This window comes from Gymnodraco acuticeps, unplaced genomic scaffold (assembly GCF_902827175.1).
Source record: "Gymnodraco acuticeps unplaced genomic scaffold, fGymAcu1.1, whole genome shotgun sequence".
NCBI classification, from domain to species: domain Eukaryota; kingdom Metazoa; phylum Chordata; class Actinopteri; order Perciformes; family Bathydraconidae; genus Gymnodraco; species Gymnodraco acuticeps.
The window spans coordinates 8,982,985-8,999,383 of NW_022990238.1; the positions used below are offsets into that span (position 1 = coordinate 8,982,985).

The following is a 16,399-nucleotide window of genomic DNA, read 5'->3' on the forward strand; positions in this document are numbered from 1 at the left end:
GTGTTTTCTCACCCTAAAACGCTTTCCTGCCTTTCCTCAGGGGACATCACGTCCTCGTGAGGACAGACAATACGACCACAATATCGTATATTAACCGCCAAGGGGGTTTGCGTTCTCTCCAGTTACACACACTGGCGCGCAAACTGATCCTATGGAGCGGTAGACTCTCTCTGAGAGTGACGCACGTACCGGGAGTGATGAACCTCGGGGCAGATCTGTCCAGAGGTATACCACTTTATGCAGACTGGACTCTACATCCAAGGATTGTGAGCCAGCTGTGGGTGCGTTACGGCAGAGCCGCGGTGGATCTGTTCGCATCGAAAGACAATGCTCAGTGTCAGCTGTTCTTTTCGATGCGCGATCTAAATGCACCGTTAGGCGTGGATGCACTCGCGCACGATTGGCCCCCGGGCCTTCTGTACGCGTTCCCACCCCTGGCTCTGATACCCCCAACTCTGGCCAGAGTGAGAGAGCAACGCCACACACTTATCCTGATAGCTCCGCACGGGCCAGCTATGTACTGGCTAGCGGAGATATATCAGCTGCTGTGCGGGCAGCCATGGCAGCTCCCACTACGCAGGGACATACTGTCCCAAGCGGGGGGGGCAATCTTTCACCCACACCCAGAGCGCTTGGCACGATGGGCCTGGCCCGTGAGTGGTACAATCTGAATACAGTGTGACATGAAGCTGACCCTGGCAGCTGCCAAGCGAGCCAGTGGCACTCATGCACTATCTGTACAGTCTTCATGCACTCAGTTCGCCCCAGGGCAAACAGAGTGTGGTTGAAGCCCAACCCTGCCTTTATCTTAAGGCGGTTGGTTCAGGTACCACATTTGACATTGAGGCATCCTTCCCGCCACTGTATTCCTCCGGGGAACAGCGGCCGGATTTGCCGTGTCCAGCTCGTGCTTTACGCACGTACAGGGACAGATCAAGGGTGCTTCGTCATAATGACCAACCCCTTGTGTCCTGGGCTAACCCTTATAAGGGCAAGCCTGTTACTAAGCAACGGCTCTCCCACTGGTTTGTGGAAGCAATTGCTTTGGGGCTCATACGAGTCAGAGTTCGCAGGCACCCTCGGGTCCGCGAGCTCTTTCGACTCAGGGTCTGGCTGCATCCTGGGCTCTGTCCAGGATGTCTCCCATCCAAGACATTGGTGCAGCGGCGAGCTGGTCCTCGCCGCTCACTTTTGTCCGCCTCTTAACAGGCTGGACGTTCTGCTCCCAGTGTGACTCAAGCAGTGCTGGGCACCTGGTTGAGTCAGAGCTCTACCTGTTAAGTTCTGGTTGGTTTGGTGATTTTCGAGATAAGCTCGTCTGACAATACGGGAGCTACAATTTCCCATAGTGAGACATCGAACGGAGTGTTATGAATGAGAACTATAGGTTACTTACGTAACCCCAGTCCTCAGAGTAACATGAAGTGAGATGTCTCACCAGACGGCCCTCCTTGCTATGGTGAAGCGAGAAGAGGTGCTTATTTTTGAATGACGCATGCGTCGTGGCGCAAGCTACTTATAGGGGGTGAATTCCCTGACGCTGACGTCAAGATCACCAGCCAATCAGGATTGGCGTAATGAGATTGATGCTTCTGTTTGCTCCGCGATGAGGCTTGACGAAATCTACCAATACAAAGTACTTAATTATCTACTTTTCAGCTTTTAAACACAAAAGTGTATCTTTCAGTAACTTTCTCAGAGAATTTAAGCATAAATCTGTCAAATGTTCAAAACAGCCTTGTTTCACTGAAATAGCCTCAAAATCACAAACTGCCATTAAGAGTCAGAATCCTAACGAAATCTACTCAAACAGAGTACTTCATGGTAGTGGTCAACTTTTTTATACACAAAGTGTAGTGCTATTTCAGTGAAGCAAGGCTGTTTTGAACATTTGACAGATTTATGCTTAAATTCTCTGAGAAAGTTATTGAAAGATACACTTTTGTGTATAAAAGCTGAAAAGTAGATAATGAAGTACTTTGTATTAGTAGATTTCGTTAAGATTCTGACTCTTAATGGTCCTCTCTAAATTTGATTCAGGGTTTGTTTTAAATGATTTGTGCTTTGTGTGTACAGACACACAGAAAAACACTGAAAAACACAAAAAGAAGGACTGTAATACACATGTATCAGACACGCTCCCCTTGCTAGAATGAAGACAACAGTTTTTAAATGTAAAAAAACACTTTTTTATTTGTTCACACACAAAAATCAAATAGTTATACTGATTGTAACATCCGCAGGACCGTCTCCAGCTTAGAATTCCCCATATTACTGGAGATATCGTGATGGAGTTTTTTCACTTCAGTCAGAATATTCATGTGTAGGCCTATGCTGCTTTCTACACAAAGATGCATTACATCTACAAACAGAGCATACAATGAGAGCACATGATACACTTTTGATGTTTGTTTCATTTCTGAGATAATGTTACAGAATGTTTCGGAAAATTAAGATTCGAGGACCACTTTAAATGTTTCGTTTACAATCGTTTCCCAATGACCCGGAATAGTACTGCCAGAACGAACGATATACAAAATGTCTTCCAGTTTACAAACTTCAGCCATTCTGTTTACACAGGGGTCACTACTCGTTATGTTTTCAATCGTCCTCATCACCACACTTATTAAAAGGGTATTGACTACATTCTGATCAATATATACAGAGCGTTTTGCATAGTAGTTTCCCATTTTTATTTTACTTTAAAGAAAAAAAAGTCAATGTATCGAACAAGTCCCTGGCTTCAGTCAACTGCTGGTTATTAGGCTTCTTCTTCTCCATCCAACTCGGCATGGATCTTTTCAAGTCTCTCCTTGAGGCGTCTGCAATTTTTGAGATTGTGAAGAAAAGCCTCCGAAGCGCCTTGGATCCTCCAATCATCCGTGAAAATGTCTTTATCAATAAGAGTCTGGTCGATCTCAGTAATGAAGTCGGTGAGCCAGAGTCTTTTCATTAACGCGTTGTAATTGTTTCTGAAGTAAAAATCGGACATGTCATTCACAAAATCGTGTTGCCTCTGGCCGGGGTGACTGACTCGGCACCCGTTGCATATTTCTTCTCTGTACCGATGTATCACCCTCTCCACAATATCAACCAACACCGATTTCACTGTGTCCATAAACAGAGACGTTTTGGCCCAAGGAGCAAAATCAGCAGCAGTAGTATTGCAAGATTCGGGTGTCCAAAATGGTGGTGATGATGGTGGTAGTCCAGGAGTCTGTTTCTGGCTGCAACTCGCGGGGGGAGTCTTGGTTTTTCTCAGCTCCATGGCTAGTTTACAACGGTCGTCTTAGTGGGGTCCTTCGTTTTAGATGATTTGCTGAGTGGAGGGTGGGGCTTATTGCGTTGAATGGGGGGAGTCATTTATAGAATTGAGAGGAGTTTTAAAAAAAAGAAGTTCTTTAAGCGTTGTGGCTTTTTATCTATCATCTCCAACCAAGCAGCAATAGGTCAACATTTAAGAATAAGTAATAGTTTGTCAAGATTTTACGGAAAAAGTCAAAAAAGTATAGTTTGTCAGAAATATGGAAAAGTCATTGTGTACAAATAGTATGTTGAAAATCAAAAAGAAAGAAAACTCAATTCATTACAAATTAATGAATATTTTACCCTGTTCTAAAGTTTTGCACCCCTTAAAGTAAAACCCATTCCTTACCAAGTACTTCATATTATACCCTTTTGTTAAGTGTTGCGTACATCAAGGTGTATCTTAAAGTATCTTGGTAGCAGAAAATAACTAAAATATGTAAGGTTATCAGAAAAGAAAAAACCTTGTTTAACTGAACAAGTGTTGCATACGCCAAAGTGTGTCTAAAAGTATCTTAGTAACACAAGAAAAGAGAAAAAAGCATTGATGTTAACAAAAACTGGATTGTTCCACTGAAATAACAAATACATAATTTCAAAAAGTGCGCTTAAAAAGAAAAAATGTATTCAGATAAAGTATTTTGTTAGACTATTAAGTCCAAGATGGTTACATTTACCCCCTAAACCATTTGTATTATATTTTAGTTTTCCTAATAAAGACAGAGTCACCTGAATTAATTTTGTCTCCAGACCTTTTATTTTTATTTTTACATTTTGTAACAATCTTAAAACATTTGTAGAGAACAAACACTGTGGTTAAAATGAGTGTCTTTATGACGTCTCTCACACAGTTGGTATTTTTCACAAAATTCATTTTTAAACACATCATCTTGATACAGAGATAACACATTTTCGTAAGACAACCCTGACGCTCTTTTTACATAGGTAGAAAACACATTGCTTTTCTTTGAGGGGCCCTTAGTTTTAAATGATCTGGTGAGGAGGCTGTGACTTGTTATGTTGATTGGGAGGCGGAGTCCTCTGCAAAAGTGAGAGTCTTTTTCACCAGTATAATGTCGATCGATGTCTGACTCTGTTTAAAAAAGTTCTTTAAGCTTTGTAGCTTTTCCATCAATCATTTCAGCCAAGCAGTCAGAGGCACCCGCAAGGATGTCTGAAAAAACCCTGCATGTAGAGTTGAAATACTCCAAAACAAAATCATCAGAGGGGTCCTCCCCCACCAAATATCTTGTGTCACCGTATGTGACGTATGTGGCCCGGTTGTAGAGCGTCCCGAATGGCCGTATTGAACCGAATGAACGCCAAGTTGTTGATTCCCCTGGAGACTCGGATGGAGTAGATGGAGGTTGATACATATCAATGTCAGCCATATCAATGTCAGCCATAGCGCTGTCGAGATCGGGTGTCCATATTGTTGGAGAGGATGGGGGTCCTCCAGGCGTTTTCTCCAGGCTGCAACTCGCGGGGAAAGACTTGTTTTTTCTCAGATCCATGGTTAGTGTTCAACAAATGTCCTTGAGGGGTCCTTACTTTTAAATGATCTGGTGAGGAAGGCGGGGACTTGTTATGTTGAGTGGGAGGCGGAGTCATACTGAGTGGGATGATGACGATGAGGAGGAGGAGGAGGAGGAGGAGGAGGAGGAGGAGGAGGAGGAGGAGGAGGAGGAGGAGGAGGAGGAGGAGGAGGAGGAGGAGGAGGAGGAGGAGGAGGAGGAGGAGGAGGAGGAGGAGGAGGAGGAGGAGGAGGAGGAGGAGGAGGAAGAGCTAGGATTGGGAGGATTAAGACGCATTTCTAAGATTCTTAGTTCAAGAGATTTAAGAATGATTGACAGCATACCCTTTGACAGATCACCCCTTAAAAAAAATTAAAAAAAAGACCCTCCCAAAGTCCCAATAAGGACGAGTTCGATTCCTTCGGACACGATGAGTCCTTTATCCAGGTGATTAGCTATGCGTCTTTTGCCCCCCCACAGAGTGAGACTCTGAGCCTGCATTGATCTCCAGTAGACAGAAAAAAGCCTTGTATGTTTTTGTAAATGACTATTTTAATTTCCCCTCAGACTGCTGATTAAGTATTTTAAGTGTTTACAGCTTTTCTTTGTTCTGATCAGCCCCACTGGAGCCGCCTTGGAGTGAATGGAGCAGAAACACATTTTTAAAAGATACTTCTCTTTGTTGCCTACAACAAAATCTAATATTACACCCACACAACCTCACACAGCTTCATATTGGGTTTCCTTATAGTGGTGTAAAGTAATTATTAAAAAAAAAACAAAGATCATGTTTTTTTTTCAATTGTTTTATTATTTCCCTCTTTACGTATTTGAAAAGTACACAACCGGGGGGGAAATCTGCCACTTCCTCACAGAGCCCCTCCTCCAACACACATGAACGCGCACATGACCAAAAGAGGGCACGAGATAAGTTTGTGCACAGATCTTCGGCTGTATGCGTCTGAATCCCGCACTGCTGCTGCATTCGTTTATTGACTGGCGCTCCGGACGGATGGCGGTAAGTTGTCACAGGCTGATTAAACCCAATTCGAGGCGTCTCTTGCCATTTTTCTTTTTTAAAAGGTGACTTGGTAAGTGGAAATGACTGTCTTTTGATTTAGTTTGAGCATATTTCTATCTTCATCTAATTCCACCCCCACTATCTGCTGGCATCATAGCCAAAAGGAAGGGGTGGAGAAAAGGGGGAGAGGCCTGGGCTGGGAGGGGGCAGGTAGACAGTCTCACGCATAACTTCAAAGAGACACCTAGATTAACATCCAAGGCTTATAGCACACCAGTGTGAAAATCACACCTGCCTGTTATAACACCTCACATCAAAGGGCAAACACCAAAGGCTAATTAGATTAGACAACAAAGGGCTCTGAGGGGCAGGGGCCAGACAGCATAACTTCAAAGAGTCTGCCTTAATCAACACCTAGATTAACATCAAAGGCTTATATCACACCTACCTGCTATAACACCTCACATCAAAGGGCAAACACCAAAGGCTAATTAGATTAGACAACAAAGGGCTCTGAGGGGCAGGGGCCAGACAGCATAACTTCAAAGAGTCTGCCTTAATCAACACCTAGATTAACATCAAAGGCTTATATCACACCTACCTGCTATAACACCTCACATCAAAGGACTAGACTACAAAGGGGTGTGAGGGGACCGGGGCCAGACAACACAACTTCAAAGAGACTACCTTAATCAACACATCAAAGAATTAGACAACAAAGGCGCTACCCAGGGGGCTTTTCACACCTACCTGTTATAACACACATCAAAGGATCTCGAACAAAGGGAGGCGGGACTTAGCTCATTAACTTAATTGTACCCCCCTCACATCAAAGGATCTCGAACAATGGGAGGCGGGACTTAGCTCATTTGCATAAGTAGGGAGAGGTGTGACCTGTCACACCACCTGTCACTTTTCATGCATACTAATGTGATTGAAACAGTATGAATACTACTGATCTAGTAGTTGTTGATTTTTTCATTAAATGTCTTGTTCAATGTTCGAAGTGAAACAAGATATCTTCACATTCTTGAAGTCAGTGTATTTTGCTTGAAAATAATTCATTCATTTGTGAAAATTAACCGATTGACGGTTCATTCATTATTTCAGTTTGAAGGAGCCCTATTATGCTCATGCTCACAAAAACTCCTTCTGGTGTGAACTTTGAAATTGTAGCCCTTGCAAACCATTTACATGCACAAAAACCCATATTACATACTACAGGTAAGGGAAAACCGGTAAAAAAAAGCATATTAGGAATAAGGGATTTATTAAGTTACTATAATAAAAGCTTTTTTTTACTTTTTAAAAACCAAAATGACTGGATATTCAAAGACAGAGAGACCGTCTGCTATCTGAGCCACACAGTCTCTTAAACAATTTTTTCAGTAATATGTCATACAATAATCTCTTATTAGAGCGATAACCCCTGTCACAGAGATAATTTTGATAGTTTGAGTCCATGAATATATTTATAGGTATTTGTGGATTCTTTAAAACCTGTATCCAAACCTAATCCAGATTGCCTGCAACACAACCTCAAAAACTCTTTCATTCCCAAGGCTCCAGTAAAGCTCCAGTTACATCTAGTCTAAGGTATGACGTTTCCATAAGAGACTGTATAAACATTGAACATGACCCCAGAGCATCTTAGTGTCTGGAGGAACATGTTGTATATGGAACAGAGGCTAAAAATAACCCTGTGCTAGCATGTCTCTTTTTAGCTTTTATTAGTGTCCCCACTTGGGTTTGTACAATTGAGGGAAATCATTCTCACAACATTTAAAGAGCCACCACTCTGTTGGTTTACATGAAAACAAAAATGGAAACACAGTACATTCAAAACAGAGACTGAGCTGCAGGGGTTCACATGCTAACATGACTCAATATGTATTTATAAATAAAAACAAACACATTACTTTTTGTTCTAGGAAAAAAACTCACACTCATATGCATGTATAATTAATCATCCTAATAATGTGCTATGTGACCCAATGAAGGTTGTGACCTTTTGTTTGGCAAGTAGTGGCAGGAATGGAGAAATAGTGTGGAGGGCCTGCAACAGCTGACACACCACTAACTACATTTGAGTAATGTGAGAATGTGGTTATTGTCAACGGTGAATCAAACTAGAAAAAATGTCTTCTTTCCAAAATAAAATGTAGGAATTCATGAAATCCTTCTTTTTGTCTTTAACTAATTTAGGTTTTCTTTGCTCTGTGGTCTTGCTTCCTTTTTAAACTCATATGTAATACACTTCCATTATACGAAAGATTACCTTTCTATGATGACTTTTTAATGTTCAAATATCGATTTGTTTTTAGTTTTATCAATGTTGTGATTGATTCCTGGATGATGTTAGGAAATATTTAACTAAAAACCCCAAAACAGTTTTTGGAAGTTCTGCCCAATAAGTCATGCCTTATAGTCAGAAGACTTTGGGTTTTAGACTGTCAAATAGACAAGATATCTGATGTCTTTGCCTATACGATATTCTGATGATAAGTTGTCAACATTTTAAAGAATTGTTTTGATCATCCGTCAGCATGATTAATAATGAAGCTTAGCGCAAGTTCAATTAGGAAGACCAATACCCCCTGGTGTTACACGTAATTTCAATACCCTCTCCTCTCCCAATAAGTGATCAGGGGCGTTACTCCCCAGCTAGCCAATCATCGCACCCGCTAACCCCTTTAAATCTGCTCTTCCCTCTCTGTCAGTTGTCATTTCAGGCGTCAACGCACAACCCTCCTCCACCCCTTCGCCTCCGTCTCCTAATACAGGGCCAAGCTAAAACCTTCTCCCTTCAGAACCGGACCGAACTACTTATCACCACCACCAGTGTCTAGACCCCGGGGGGTTCATCGGAGCGGTTTTCCCCTCCCGAATGATCATCCTACAAACCGGGGCCTAATCGCCAAACATCAGTTCATTCATTTGTTGTAATCTGTCAATCACCATTCTCTTATATCATGTGTCCCGGTAATAAACATGTATTTCATACATCATGTCTCTCCTGATTGAACTTATACTACCAGCCAGATTTGCATAAGACTTGTTGGAAAACTTGCTGCATCGATCAAGGAGGAACCCATTACATTTTGGAGCGGATCCCCATTACAGGGTGAATGCATTGGCTGCACTCTCCAAATGCCTTTATCTGGTAATTAAAATGGTCCATTGCAGTGTAAATTATCAATCATGTTCAGTAGAGAAACAAAAGAGAAACGTGCTTATTCCATGTATTAGTTAACTGTAGGAGTTGTATCTTTAAATACACCTGTAACTCACATATTTGTACAGATAAGGCCTTAAACCACATGACAGGATCAACACTGTCACTGGCAAACTGATATTCTGAGTAAATCCACGTTAGGAATACACTTAACCTACTCTGACAACAAAAGATAAAAGTGAAACAACAGGTATGATCACGAGCACACAGTCAGTAAAAGCCCAAATGTAACCCGTACTGAACCCACGAACGTGACTGCAACAGAGAGGAAGGTTGTGTCATTGGAGGCTGACAGTGAGTGAAAGGCATCTCTTGGCCTTCATTCCTGTCACGTTTTGACTCCGCCCCGCCTGTGACCCGAGGGAAGTGGCATAAGACCTGTCACCCCGAATCACAGCCCGGCCCGCGACAGCCGAGCTCATATGTAAATGTGTCAGCATGCGCAGATTCACGAGTATGACATATCAGTTTGAATATGCATGTTCAACACTGACTGGAGCGTAAACATCCCTGTACATGCAGGGCTCAGTGCATTTGTGCGTGTGCGTGTGTACGTGTGTGTGTGTGTGTGTGTGTGTGTGTGGTGTGTGTGTGTGTGTGTGTGTGGTGTGTGTGTGTGTGTGTGTGTGTGTGTGTGTGTGTGTGTGTGTGTGTGTGTGTGTGTGTGTGTGTGTGTGGTGTGTGTGTGTGTGTGTGTGTGTGTGTGTGTGTGTGTGTGTGTGTGTGGTGTGTGTGTGTGTGTGTGTGTGTGTGTGTGTGTGTGTGTGTGTGTGTGTGTGTGTGTGTGTGTGTTTCCAGGCACACGGTATGTATGTCTGAGCTGATCCCGGTATGTTATAGTGACATTCCCAGTGGGAAGGAGCCTCATGACTGTTTTCATTTGCTAGACTGCCCATATCTCTTCATGAGGACAGGCTGGGTCAAAGTGACATCTGATTTCATCCACACTCAGTGGGGTTCTCTCTGTCCGTCTCTATCTTCCTCTCTTACTACACATGTCTCTGCTGCTTACACCTTCTCCAAGGGAGGATTTACCGCTTTTCTCTGTTAAATGTAATAGTACATTATTTATAAGTGTTAGTTTTCGGGCTGTTGGTCGGACATAAATTCCAACTTCCTTTTGGGTTCATGGGAACACGAAACGAACATTTCTGTTATTCGTGGTTGTAAAGAAGTTATCAGACAATAATGACATTTGTTGGAATATTTTACATAATATGACAAAAATGTAAAATATAAAAATGTTTCTTCAGTTAATCTATTCATTGTTTAGTCTAAAAAATGGCATGATGTCCTAAAATCACCTTTATTTTTTGACCAACAGTCCATAGCCCCAAATAATTTCCTGTCGACCAGCAAATCAACTAATTAAATATGTTTGCTCAATGGTAAATATGTAATTGATGTGCGTGCTCATATTTCTATTGAAAATAATAGAGCATTGAAGTAAGAAGCTCTATGCTTTTGTAATGAGAACACACTGTGTTGTACCACCATTAACATGCTGTATCAGTACTACATGGGTGACATGAATCACGGCGGTCCAGAGTTCTTTTGTTCAAAATCAGATCAGGCTCTTCCAGTTTTGGAAGATTAAAGACTCAGAGATCTGCGTATGGCAACACGTGCATCGACACAGAAATACGACTGTTTAGCAAAGGGTCATAGCCGACATTTTCTGGAGGAGTCATCGTGAGTCACGACACAACTCTCCCAGGGCCATCGTTGTCTACTACTTGGATTCTCCCCTAAAATATCAAGCACCTTGAACACAAAGCACGCTCAGCTGTACTTAAGACTAACATCTTCATCTACATCAGCTGACTACATTTGGGGGAAACATAACAATCTTTATCATTAACGGCTCACACAGTGAAGCTCATCATTTCTAAGTTTAATTGACAATATCATTTGAGTTTTAATCTTCACAATTATCTAAAGCCACTCGGGCACATCTCGGTAGCCTCACCAATTATTTTCATACTAATGTTACGGAACAAATGTCACTACATTCACTCAATCAAAAATAAAACTATTGTCCCAGAAAATGATAATTTGCTCATTCCAGAAATAGTCCCATCATGTCATCCAAATCCATTAATTACAGCCATACTGTACTTTTAAATGGCCCCATTAGCACAGCTGAAGCAAAGTTACAACTCTATATAAGAGGGAAATCCACACTTAAGGAGTATAACTGAGTGCATTCGATGACCTCTAATAATTCTAATCACCCAGTAATTACAAACAGAGTGAAGCACCTTCCCTCTGCTTTTCCTTTAATGTCATTTACAGGAACTGGCAACCAGAAAATGCAGAGCACAGTACAAAGTGTCAAGCTGAGGGAATCCAGACTAGTTGGCAGGCATAAAGACAGAGTTTTCCCTCTGTGTGCTGCACTCTGAGGATTAAAGCTGGCACCGTGCTCACGTCTGTTAAACAAGATATAGCCATAACACCTTGATATTTCATGTTGCACTAAGCCAGTTAGGGAAGGCTGCAGCAGTGATGGATCTCATCTCTGCATATTTTCTCACATATACTTTTTTTCCCCTGTATTTTAACATGTTGACTGTTTGTGCTGCAAAAAAAGTACTCTCGCTATTCAAGTGTTTTTGATGTAGTGGCTAAAAGCATAAGATGTACCTCTTACTGTACTGGCTCCACATCACATATTCTCAAGGGAAGAATTGGGGAAAACAGGAAGTGGATTTCTCCAATTATTCAAAATAGCTGCCTGTAAATCATGTAATTGACTTAAACACATCCCGCAGACATTTCACTCGACAGTTATGATAATGGTTAATGCCTGATTAAATTGCAAGTGATTAACATTAAACAAAGAAACATAATAAAAGCATGGAAGTAAAACATTGATACACATATTTTGCCAGTGGTATTTAGAGATTAAAGGGATTTTAATGGTAGCAATGAGGCCTTTTAGTATTCAAGCTGTCCTGGTGAACACAGTAAGTTACTGTATTATTATGAGGCTGATATGAGGGAAACTTTCATGTCAAGCGTATCTTGACTGGTCAGGAAACAACTGCAGTTAAATATGACATTAAGCATAACATATTGTGTGGCAAATAAAAAACCACATACAAAACAAGAAGCCCTTTCATTCCCATTTGAATGTGTAAAGTTAATGTATCATATGAAACCATCTTGCTCTATATGCTAAGAGAAAAAAACTGAAATATAAAATCCATTGTGCTTTTAATTTATTCCCATTATCAATAACAGCCCCCAGGAGCATTATTGTTGCTTTTAACTGGGTAATTTAAAGGGGGAGAGAATAATACATTCTACAGTAATTGGCAATATTGATTTTAATCTCATCGTAAGTCATTTTGAGTTCAGTATGCCAAGGTAAAATAAAGCTCTAATTGAGCTCTGCATCAAGCATGAGACTGATGAAAATAACAGTGTTCAGATTTGTTGCTGTAGCTTCTTGCATTTACTCAAGAAATGTACCTAAACAAACATTAAGGTCCTTATTTCATGCTGCAATTCAGAAGGAATATAATTGGCTACATTTACTCCTTAGATCAATATTTTACAAGATAAGAATGTACTTCCGGAAACACCTACAATCCCAAACCCCTCCCCCATGTTTTTCTTTATTTCTATTATCACCACTTTATAGTTGAGTTCATTTTTTACAATTTAATTTTTTTTTAAATTGTTTTAAACGTATAAGTTTCAGGTTAAATACATCAAGCGGTGAAAATAAAAACTTGTGATGAAAATATCTGCAATCATTTTTCAAAAATACATTTAAAATATTTTACAAACAAAACATATGATAAATTAAAACATATATTGTGCCCGTAAATATTAAGCTACCTAATGGTATATAAAAGTAGCTCCATTTGAACAACAGCCAAATGCTATTTACACATAAATGCATCAGTAGTAATAATGCCATGATTATAAAAGGTTATAGAGAACAATATACATTTTCTTTTCATACTTTAGAAACATTTTGCTGATAAAACTGTTTTATTGTGCAGTATTTCAATGAATTGTATTGATGATTTCCTCACGCTTCTTGGACTTCAATGCATGTAACATTGTGTAACATGAGCTCTAATGTAATACGTTAATCATGCAATTTGTTATTTAAGACAGTCCTTAGCTGTATAGTGGATAGCCAGCTTTTTCAGTGTTTCTATTCTCCACTTACTAAAAAGTCATTTTTGGAAGCCTTTTCTTGGATTAACTCTTTTCTGAAGAACACAGCTGCAACATTTTCAGTTGTTATATACTACTGGATATGGTATAAATCAACACATTGGTCGGACTTTCTAAAACGTCTTCTGATCATTTCATAAACATCCATGCACAATCTATACCTATTTCTAAGCCATGTTTTTATGGGAAGCAGGTTTGTTTCTTTCCAAGAGTATAATAAGAGAGAGAAATGCTGTGTATTTTAAATGAAAAGAGGACAGTAGCGCATGGTCATGATACTAACTGAAGTGATGGGGCATTTCCTTGCTGCCACACAGAATCTGCTGCTCATCTCTATCTCGGTACTGGAGTGCACAGGGGTCGACTTCCCCTTCTCTCAAATCGCTACAGCTTCCTCCTCCAATCCACAGGGAGTACAATAATGTTCTTTTGGGAGGATGCAGGGGTAACATGTTGGAAGGGGTATCGTGTGACAGAGATGTCACTGTCATGTTATTTCACATTCAGAAAATGTTAATTAAATGTATATGCAAGGCTGTAAAAGGCCAACATCAGTATTGCTACATGGAAATGAAGGAAGAATGTATGGAGAGCAAATAGAGGTAGATGTGCGTCTCCTGGCAGCTTACCAAAAAGAAAATCTGAATAAATGCATGGCATCCATATGTCACGTAGAAAGCAAGCCTTTTTCACTAGCACTAAGCTCTTTCTGTGGGCAATATCCCAACTCCATCACAATGACTTTACATACAGGGAGGATATGAGCCATTGGCTGTGGCTCATATTTGAGCCACCGCTGCTGTGGCGTTGACAAATGCTCCACCCAGAAACCAATGTGGCATATTTCAAAGGCATCCAGCACAATGGAGCGGTTTTTCATCATGGTGAATAATGCCCGGTGCTGACTGTTCTCCAGGTTAACCTCCCGAGTGCTGGGGAGTGTTTCGTTTGATATATTGACTTCAAAAATGATGAGATAATCACTAAATCAGGGGATATAAGTATCGAGGTGCTGTCAAAGCAATTGTAAGCACAATCTGTTGTAAGGGAGGTACAATGCTCTCAGAGCTAAAGCACCATGTGTTACAGCACCTTCGTGGATTAATGATATCCTGAGTTCCAAATAATTTTACGATTGTGCAAGTATTGATCAACCTTAAATGGTTATTATAGAAATGTGGTTTTATGTTCTTTTGGCAACTACCAAGTTAAGGAAAAAATGTTAATCAAACTATTATTTTTCTTAAATATGTCTTATTAAAATAAGAACCATTGTTACATTCAGCAAATGTTCGATGTATTTTAAATAATTCTGCTATGTTTTGTATGTGAGCCTGCATGCCAAATTACAACACTGTTAATTACAAATCCCTACAAAAGTCAACATGCATTGCAATTCTCCACATTTGTAAAATATGTTAATTCTTAATGAATCTCAAGACTTTGCCAATAACATAATTATAGAGTCTGCATGTTCCTCCATTATTTGAACCGCTCCTTCAGGATTTAATAGAAGAAAATCTCTGCACCGCCCATACATCATGTTTCTGCTGAAATGATTTGAGAACCAAATACTAAGAGACACTATGATATAAAATTGGTAAGCATCGCTTTTTAAGGATACAATTGTATTTGATTTGAAACTAATAAGCAGGCGTAGACGGACTTCAAATGAGACGCTTATTGAGTCAATTAGATGCGCTGGTTGAATCCGCTTCACAGAAGCACGTTGGACAGAGAAGTTGCTCTCTTGTTGCTCACCACTTGGCCCTAACACTTGCAGAAAACAGAGGAAATCCAGAAAAAGATCCAGCACAAATTGTAACTGAAATTAAGCACAAAGATTCCACCGTCGTCTGTGCGTTATGGTGCCAAATGGTGCGTCCATGACCCCCAACACCCACACTAACCACGGCTGCCATTGGGTAAGATATGAGCCACATCAAGAACAAAGAAGGAAATCATTGCAATATTGGGAATGTAACGAACAATTCTTACCGCTATGCGAGTCTGTGAATATGCTTTAAGATGTAAGATAATTCTTTTTGCAGGAGGGGAAGGTCGTTTTGGACTTGCTGAGGTCCAAACTTGAATCCTGACGATGATAGTCTGGTCCACTTGTCGGGAGGAACCAGCAGGGTGCTTCACTGGTGTCTTTTTATCTCATAGCAATACTACGAGATGTGTTAGCATTCTTTGTCCATGCCAGCCTCAGTATTCTGTCTCCTAGTTGAGGTACGTCGATTGAACTATGTGGTCTGCTGCGTAAAACCGGTGCCAAAATTCCTGCGGGCCCATTCCGTTACAACGATGCTAAACAATAGTCTGGTCATGTTGGCATGGGCTCAGCCTACTCCAATGCCAAGAGCAGTTGCGTCGGCTAATTACAACCAGATCTTGAGAGCTAGTCTGTCCATATTATTGGCTCGGGAATTTGGTAAATGTCGCTCACATGTGCCAGTTGGCTCCGCTATTGTCTTTCGGGCGCCTCATCTTTTCTTCTTCGCAGGGGTAGTGGACAGTCGAATTGCCGATCTGTTGAACGCTGGAGGTCCACCTACATCCAGCGGGGTCTTGATGTCGTATTTATCGGGACCGAGCTTTCCGCCGTGAGGCACACACAGTCTGACACGGGCTAGATGGGGGTCTCGTTGAGTGACGGATCCTCTGACTGAAAGCTTGCCTGGCGAGGCGACCCGTCTTTGCAGGAGAGCAGTAAAGCAGGATGTTGCGCGTACACATCTTTGACAGTGCGCGCTCCCGTCAGGTCACACATATTGGGTCCACAAACATCTGCCTGCCAATAAAACAGGGGAATTAGGACAATTTGAATAAAACCTTCCCTTTGTGTTTGTAGCTTATATTGTACAATTTACATTCCTAGAGTGTGTTTGTTGAATCCATATGTGTTAGTCAGTGTATATTGATTCCTTTAATATTATAATCATATTTAAAACTAAATGAAAACATTTAGGATTACTATGTTTTTGTAATAATTAATTAACTAATTATTTTTCTCATTCCGATGTCATGTTTTGTTTGTGTTTTGTTTGTAATTACTTTCATTTTTAATAGGATTTTTCTCAGTTATCATGGTTATTGACTAACAATGGAACAAAAATATAA

General features: G+C 40.8%; 1 protein-coding gene across 1 annotated transcript in view; it reads right to left on the bottom strand.

Moving 5' to 3' along the window:
- The window catches only part of LOC117548270 (gap junction gamma-1 protein), a 50,181-nt gene extending 34,215 nt beyond the window's left edge, over positions 1–15,966 (bottom strand). Inside the window, exon 1 of the mRNA XM_034219426.1 lies at positions 15,272–15,966. The gene's annotated coding sequence lies outside the window, so the exon portion shown is untranslated. The remainder of the gene's footprint in view (positions 1–15,271) is intronic.
- Between the last annotated feature and the right edge of the window lie 433 nt (positions 15,967–16,399).